This window comes from Lygodium microphyllum, chromosome 21, assembly GCF_053477565.2.
Source record: "Lygodium microphyllum isolate KBCC chromosome 21, Lygodium_microphyllum_v1.1.10, whole genome shotgun sequence".
Taxonomy (NCBI): domain Eukaryota; kingdom Viridiplantae; phylum Streptophyta; class Polypodiopsida; order Schizaeales; family Lygodiaceae; genus Lygodium; species Lygodium microphyllum.
The window spans coordinates 94,725,566-94,735,098 of NC_141155.1; positions in this window are offsets into that span (position 1 = coordinate 94,725,566).

Sequence of the window (9,533 nt, forward strand, 5' to 3'; positions counted from 1 at the left end):
GAATATTTTCATCTAAGCATTTGCAATAATCTAAAAGACCATTTTCACCATCCCCAACGAAATTGATGAACGAAGAAGTGGAATTCAAAGGTGGATTTAGCCTGATGCTTGTGTCATTAGGATACAAAGAACCATCTACCCAAATATCAATATTTTTATTTCTCTCAAAACAATATTGGGAAGCTGTTGTTGCATCTAGGCCACACTTGCTATAAGGGGACTTTGCAATATCATACTCTTCATCTGCACAAACATGCAAGTCCACCTTCCTCTTATGATTTGGAAGGGTTAGATGACAAAAGAGAGCATGAAAATAACCTAGATACATATATAATATGGTCAGGCACCACTAGAGATGAAAAAGATTATGTTTTGAGAGAGGAGAAAAAATGTCACTTTTTGGGTTTAAAGTAGTTCGCCCCATTGATGTGGTAGTTAGGAAGAGTATTGGAGCATAAAGTGAATATGTAACTATCTCTACAAGGTCCCAGGTACTATATGTGTGGATATAAAATATATATACTAATTTGGAGGGCCTTTAATGCAAAAAAGTGTATAGAAAATGAGTATTTCAACTTGCAATATGATTACTGATGTGGCACTTTTGGAAGAGTTATGGTGTTATTTTGGAGAATGAATTGATTTGGAGAGCCTTTAACATAAAAAAGTATACATAAGATGAGTATTTCAACTTGCCATATGATTGGGTACATTTTAAGAAAAAGTAACCCAGTTTTGTGAAAATTAAAAAAAATCATTTTTTGGGACAAAAATAAAGCTGGATTGTTGATGTGGCACTTTTGGAAGATTGATGGTCCCATCTTAGAGAATGAAAAAGACTAGTTACCAAGGTGAAAAGAAAGAGTAACCCCCCTCCTTTCTAGATAGGGTCCACCACAAAAAGTGGATGGAGCATAGGAATGTAGGGAGGTCGAGGGACAAAAAGGCATGCAATGATAACCATTAAAGAGGGACTAATTTAAGATTAAGGATTCTTAATCAATTTTTTATGAGGCCCTTTTTGAGTCCATATTCCCCCTAATGCATGAGAGGAGATAATGCACAATTTAGGGAGGTTTTTTGCTTTCCAATCTCATTATTTATGCACCTCTCAAATGTGATGCACAATCACCTAAAGCAAGGGGATATTTTGCAATTGTTAAGGACTATTTGGGATAGAGTTCTTTCCATCGAGAAAATGGGGACTTTCATTGTACTTCGCCTTCCAAGCGGAACGAGCTAAATAAAGATTTAAGAACACTTCGAGGTTAGGAAATCCACTGTCTCAAAGATTGTACACAAGTTTGTAGATGTGGTTTTGTTAGACAAATCGTGCTTTATACAATGGCGATTTGATGTTGAGAGCATGGTAGAGTCAAGAATGGATTCATGATGCATAAGGGTTTGCCCAATCGTTCTGAGGTTGTGGATGTGACCCATGTGAACATGGACAAGCCTAGGGATACCAATGCATCCAATCGGTTTGATAGGAATAATAGCTTTTCCATTTCAGTCCAATGCATAGTGGACATGGACATGCAATTCTTGCATGTTTCTGAAGGATTTATGGCTAGGTGTAATGCATTACAAGCACATTTTCTACAACTTTAGGTTCTACACATGTGCACTTAGTTGTCAATATCTTTCTGGACCATATTTCTATAGCAGAGCATTCACCATAAGAGAGTACATCATAGGCAATGGTGGATTTACTCTATATGATTGGCTCATGACTCCCTATACATTGCCACTGATAGGTATTGAGAGGGAGTACATCTACATCATTGCCTCCATAAGAAGTGTTGTCTAGCATGCTTTTGGTTGCCTAAAATAGAGATGGAATTATTTGAATGGAAAGACTTTCCATCCTTACTCCAAGTTCCTTGATGGGTGCATTTTTGCATATTGTGCTTTGAACAATATTTGCATCACTAAGAAGGCAATGATAGATTATGCATGTGATAGTTATGTCTATGAGGGTAGAGACTAGTGCTTGCACCAATACAAGCCTACAAAGATACACCTTTGAACATGTCTATAGATTTTGTTCATAGATGCACATACATTTCAATGCACAATGAAGATTATTCTAAGAATCACAAGAGAGCAGCACCATGATCACAAATGATTTGCCAAGATTAGTGTTTTCTGGAATGGTCAAATTAATTTGATTGCAAGACACAAACTCAACAATAGAATTCATATTCGATATTTACAAGTTTTACCTCATAATGGCAGATTGCAAATGGAAAACTTGTGGATTGTTTTTGTGCCTAGAAGACGAGGCAACCTCATAAAGAAAATGAATAGATACTGCTAGCTCACACACCTCATTTGCTTCTCTCATAGTCTTCCATTCCTTATTTGCCTAATTCTATTAGGTTTTGCACTATTTGGTTGATCTATTCACGTTTGATCTTACTCTTTGCTAAGCAACATATTCCCATTTTGTGGCCATTGGTTCTTAATTGTGGGGGAGGCCTTCCAGTCTCAATCATGTCCTCTAAGTCAAGCTTAGCCCTAATGAGAGCCATTGTCTCTCTAGCATCCTGAGGGTCTTTATTTACACCCTAGTTGTTAGATGGAGGGCATTTGTCATTGTTGCTTTCATTAATTGGAGGCATTTCTTCTTGCATTTAATAATTTGAAATTGCATTCTCCTCCCCTAGATTATGCTTAATATTCTTAGTTGAAGGTGCCCAATGTCCTTTTTTTTTCCCATTTGCACAAGGGAAGCTAGATTATGCAATAATGGAGACATAGGCTCAATGTGTTTGGATACCCCCAACCACCTTGCTATAGGCCTATGGACTAGGGAAAAAATTGTTATTGCATTGCTTTGATTTTGGGCTTTGGTTGGAGGGGATGAAGATGTTGGAACATTTTCCTTAACATGCCAAGGGGGTGACTGATGAGACATGATGACATGGGGATGAGAAAGCCGTTGGTGACACCCTCGCAAATGATTGCACCATTTGACCAATGGTAAGAGGCTTTGTTTGAAATTCTTGGGCCACAATGGTGTGGGAAGAAGTAATGTTGGTCATGCCTTGCCAAGGCCTAAGTGGCATCAAAGGTGGAGGCCAAATAGAGATGGGGCTTAATGGAAAAGCCCAAATGGTTGCACAACAAAGAATGTGAGGTTACTATGGTGCAAGGGTGTAGGAAGCAATGTGTGATGCATCCCATATGTGGATCCAAAACTAGTAGTTTTGGTCTCCTACTCTAGTTGAGAGGATGATACGAAAGTGTTGTTTAGGCCTTCCAACTCATTTTTTAGGATCACTCATGCGAATTCATGCTAAGACAATTGCAAGATATCCAACACGGAAAAACAATCAATAGGATATCTACATTCACATCTACTTGCACATATAAGATGAAAACAATGCACCACTTTGTTATGTTCTTATATAGAAGTACAAATGAGGTGAACTGACAAAAATAATAAATATATGCTATCTATGTTGTAAGAGATTCATTGAACGAATAAAGGACACAATAGCATGGGATTGGAAATACCATGGACTCAGAGAAAGACTAAATGCTAACTTCACACTCATTTAACTCCAAAAAAAGAAACCCCAAAAAAAATGTTCCTTAATAATGCATTTCATTTATGGAGATAGAATAAATGCATGATTATGACCATTTTGACCACAAGCACTCCTTATTTCCTTTCTCCCTACACCCTTAGATTTCTTCATACTAACTGCATTTTTTGCCTAGCTTATTTTTTAACATCTGTAACTCTTGGCTACACTCCCATAGCCATATCATCTAGATACATCACTTGCTCTCACAACCCTCCTAGGTGGTTACAATTTGGATGGCAAGTACTATAAATAGTTTTCCATGGCCATCATGAAGAGATACTTGGCTACTACGGGAATCCGGCTTGTGTTCTCATAACTCATGTTTGTAGAATTAAGGAAATTTTTAAATTACAAACCTTAGGTGGTGGCTATCTAAAATTTTGATAATCCTTTCTCATTTCACATATAATTAGTCTCAACACAAAGACCTATCACTAGCATTAAGCCTATGTTCAACAAATTACTAGATTCAAGCCTAGCCACTCTTGATAGAATGTAGCCCACACATCTTCCTACATGGCAAAGGCAAAAATTTACCACAATGCAATCAAAGGCATATTCATGGAATATAATGTCTAAAACAAAAGGATATGGAGATCATGAATATTAGCCTAGCCTTGGCCATGCAATATTGGTAGCATACAATTGCTAAAGATGCAACTCAATGTTGGAAAATGTAAAAGGTGGCGCCTTTGAAGACATTTTGGATTTCATTTTTTCCTTTGCTTACAACAACCCTTGGGTAATTGAATGTTCTTCCCTCTCAACCTCATCCTCAAATTCAAGAAAAACAATAGAGAATAGTAGTAGATTCAAAGCACAATTTTCCCTTTTTAGATCAAATTAACAAGCATAATGCAAGTAGAATGCGAGCAGCCATGCAACACACATCTTGCCATTTTTTAGATGATGCATGATTGAGTACAATATTCAATGAAGAGCCTATGCATTGATTTCATAAGCTTAGTGGTGAACCTCGTATGTGTGGCATCACGAAAGTGTAGTCTTGAGATGTGCCTCAATGTTGTATCTTTCTATTGTTGAGTTAGTTGCAATGGAGCTTCCAAATCCCCCTATGAAGTTAAACATGTACCTTGTAGTGGACTTCTTATAGTCCGCATGTCTAGCATAGTCTACATCCATAAAGCCAACGACATATGTCTTCTACTTACCAAAGTAGATGCATAAATCCTTTGTGCCCTTGAGGTATCTCACAATACCTTTCACTGCTTCCCAATGCTTCTTGCCAGGGTTTGCAATGTACTTGCTAACCACTCCCATTGCAAAGGCAATGTCAAGACGTGTAGCAATCATAGCATACATCAAACTGCCAATGACTAAAGCATACGGAATCTTGGTCATTTCAGCCTTCTCATCATTAGATGTAGGGTTGTCCTTTGCATTGAGTTTCACTTATGGAGACAATGGAACTCCGATTGCTTTCCCCCCTCCATATTGAAACACTGCAAAATCTTGGATACATACTCCTCCTAAGATAGATAGAGTAACCCCTTTGATCTATCTCTCAATGTCCGCATCCCAAGAATGTGATTGCCATTACCAAGATCCTTCATGTCAAAGCTGCCATGAAGACTTTGCTTCAATGAATCCAAGGCATCAACGTACAAAACCAAGATAATCATGCTGCCATTTGTTGCCTTCTTGGTGTACAAGCAATGATCAACTTGACTTCTTTGAAAGCCTTGAGATTGCATGAAAGTATCAAACTTATGATACCATTCCCTCAATGCTTGTTTCAGCCCATACAAACTCTGTTTCAATTATAGACCATCGTGTCTTTGCCATTAGTAACAAAACCTTTAGGCTACTGCATATATATGTCCTCATGCAGATCACCATGTAAGAATGTAGTCATTACATCCATCTATATGAGCTCCATATCTTCAGGTGCAACCAAGCACAAAATGGTTCTTAGAGTAGTCATCTTGACTACAGAAGAGAAGATCTCATCAAAGTCAATTCCATGTTCTTGCTTGTACCACTTTGTAAGTAACCGTGCTTTGTACTTTTGTGAAGAACTAGAAGTGACCTTCATCTTGTAAACCCACTTGCATGGAAGAGTTTTCTACCCTTTAGGCAGCTGCACCAAGTCCCAAGTACCATTCTTATCAAGTGATTCCATTTCCGATAGCATGGCCTTGAATCACAGCTTGCTGTCTGGTCTAGTAATTGCTTCCTTGAAGCATGATGGCTCACCACAGCTAGTAATCGTGACACAATTTGCAGCATGTTGCGCGCCAGGAATAAACCTATTTGACTGCCTTGAAGGTCAGGTTGACCTATGTAGCAAAGATCTTGCATTTGTGGGTTGTTGGGCCTGCAAATATGCATTTACAGGTTGCAGTCCTAAAATACGGGCTTGTAATTCTACACGTACAAATTGTTGTCCTAGAATATGAGCCTGCAATTCTGCATGTACAGGTTGATGTCTTGAAATTCCAGCATGCTATCTTGACAATTTAGGTTGTCCTAACTGTATGTTTTTAGGCTGAAATTGTGGTGTATCATGGGCAATACCTTGTTGGTCATTTTCAAAACCATTTCCTGCATTTTGAGGGTCATTTACAACAGGTATATGCTGTTGTCCATGGGGCACAAATGGTTGTCTAAAAGGTATATCCTCCCTGAAAACAACTCTCTTGACTTCCTTAGTCTTCTCGGGTTACTTATGCATGTGATCTTCACAGAAGATGACATCATTATTACGTACTATCTTTCTTTTCTCAAGATCCCAAAGTCTATACCCCATCTCACCCTCCTCACCATATCCTAGGAATATGCATTTATAGGACTTTGGTTCCAATTTGCTGCGTTCTTGTTTTCGAATGTGCACAAAAGCCTCGTAGCCAAACACTCGCAAATGAGCATAAGGTGGCTTGCCTGATGGGACCTAAAATGGGCCGGCACTAGCTATGCCACTAGCCGGACCTCTTGCATATGACAGACAACCCCACCACACGGCCTCATGGGCTAGGAACATCTAAAACTCACTTTGCACCAAATGCTTATGACGATTTTGTGTTTGTATCCAATATGTAGTCCAACGTTCATCTTTCCTTCTCCTCAAAGGGAGATCCCATAACATATAGGCATAATGCCTTGTAATACACACATAGGGAAGCACCTCTCGGCTAATTGCCACAACTCCACCGTGACTCTCCTACACCTCGGGGATTGGCCCCAAGATGTGTCGCTAACACATATAACATTCGCACAAACTCCACTCTTTCATAATTCAGTGTTCTAGGAGATTTTGATTTGCCTCACAAAACTTTCCCCAATGGAAGCACCCGTCTAACCTACAGCTTGGTTTTCCTGTCCTCTCAGCATTGGTCAAAGTTTATCAATCAATTGCAATGCATTCCAGGAGATACCACGTGGCATACTTGATGTAAGGTGTATGACAATTATATACAACCATTTTATGATTAAAAAACTAGCCATGTGAGGTGCGAAAAACAACCCTTTCATGAATTTTAACAAAGTGTTACATGCTGCACTGCTTTAGGGACTGGCACCGAAACTTCCGTGCTACTAGTCCCCTATATTTAATTATGAAACGATCCCTAAATGCTATGCACAAAGAGAGAAATCAGAATTTGTATCTTTTCAACAATTAGATCATCACACAAACTTCATTCCCCCCAACCCAAATTTTCCTATTTTTTACTATTTTTTCATATTTATTATTCGTGAAAAATATGTATTTTTTTATTTATTTGTATTGGCTTATTATTTTGACTGAAACTTAACATTTTCTCTGAGTTTATCGCATTTCCATTCCTTTTTCCTAACTCAAAATCGAAAAAAACCACTAATTTCCATTAAAAATGACATTTTGCGAGTTTTAAAGAATTAATAACGACTCTAAATCATTACGAGTTCTGCATTTTTGTAGTTATAGCCCTCAACCATGATGAAAACAAGGTTCAAACAAAAATTCATCGCATATGAACAACATTTGGACCATGAAACAACAAAAACAAGTAAATTTCTTCATAAAATTGGAGCATACAATGTGTCTTGTGTGTTGCGAGTCTTTTAATAATTATTCTGGCAGCCCACGAACCAACCAACAACCATTCTTTAGTGCTGAACCTCTTTCCTCAGCCTCCTCTTCATCTTGGAGCAATCCGATCACAGCCGGCGGACAAGCATTCTTCAGCCCCTCTTCTTCTTGATTTCTTGCACATGAATTGTCTCTATGCAGGAGAGAGAGGGAGGAGAGAGAAAGACTTGTTTTTTATCTCCACAACCAGGTAGCCAATTGACGGGTCGAGACCGGCGATGGAGAGCGAAGATGAAGGGTAGAACAGCCATGAGATCAGTTGGGGGGGTTGCTTGTAGGCTCTCCAAACCCCCTTCTCACCAAACGTGGATATGGCACCTCCACCCCTATCAAGCGGCGAAAAAAACGCCCCTCCCTCCCCCCCCCCCCGGGCGCATTCTCATGAAATTTTTGGGGGGGCTCCCGTAAGGGAGCCCCCAAAGTTCACAACCTTTGGCCTTTCTAAAGTCCATTTCCACTTGACTTTTTGGCCTTTGGCCTTCCAGGCACTCCTTTTTCCATGTTCAGTGTCCAATTCTTGATCCGAAAAATCCTGGGCGTCCGTCTTGAAGTTGTCCACTGCGGAGCAGCTCCCAGGGTCTCATCTCGCATGCCAAAAAATTATGAAAATTCTCCAACTGTCGTTCAGTGGGTCTTTTAAGCACTGTCCAGGCATTGCTGCTTAAAATTGTACTGACTGCCACCACCGCCTTCGACGAAGTCTATTTTTCCCCTGATATTCATAATTTTTGGCTATTTTTAAGCACTTCTTGGTATAAAAAATCATATGTCATTGGTGACCATGGGATAGGGCGACTCAGCCCGTCGAATCCCACGAATAGATATGCACATAAACAACAAAAAGGAGCATCAAGCTGATACAAAAAATACACAACACAACACATCATAGCTCATACCCTACCCCCTGACAAAACCAAGGCATGAAATCCATGAGGAGTAGGCCCAACATAATCTTAATAGAAGGCCCGAAGCTAGTCACTAACCAACTGCTGCAACACAGCCAAGCTAAAAAGAACCATCAAAGATGCCATCCTAAATGGTGGTCTGAATTACCTACCTAACTAAGGACAACTCAACCAGGAGCTCCTACTAGGCGAGGACTCCTATAGCCTGATCAAAAGGTATTATTTTTTAAAGCATAGTTTTTCCCTTTTAACGTCTGATTGTCCATACTCGAGCATGTAAAAAGGAGGGAGCTGAGCTTAGTGACCCAAGGAGAACAAGGCATCGGCCTCAGGTCCTGTATCAGTACCCAAGAACCTACCAAGCCCTCGTGAGGCGACACTTAATCATTTTCTAATGCTCACTTTTATTTTTTCTCTAACCTTCTTTTATTTTCTTTTTTTATGGCAAGATATCACCCCAAGGAAGACAAGGCATCGACCCCGGGTCTTGTCTCATCCCCAAGGACCTACAAGGCCTCCGCCAGGTGATGAACAACTGCTCAAGGATTCTTCTTTCTTTCCTTTTTCATTTTTATAGGGGAAAACCCCCTTTTTACACACCTCCCTATATTCATATATTGTCTTTCAGATCTTTAGGGTTTTGTCTCTTTCCATCATTATTTTAGTAGGCTTCTCTAACTGCCTCACAACTAAGCAAGAACTCCTAGAACGGTTGCCTAGCAGGTCAGCAGAATAGGATCACTAGAACTCCCATCTAAAACAAGTCTTTCAATGCTTGACAATGCCTTGCAAGAGGCAAGGACTACTCAGACCTCCCCCAGACATACAGAGCCTAAACCTAGGACTTCATGCTTTGATTGCCAGTCCCCAACAAGAAAGAAAACCCCCTTCAGGTACACAGATACATATAACGTGAAAGAACAAGCACTTGCAAAGGAGAGA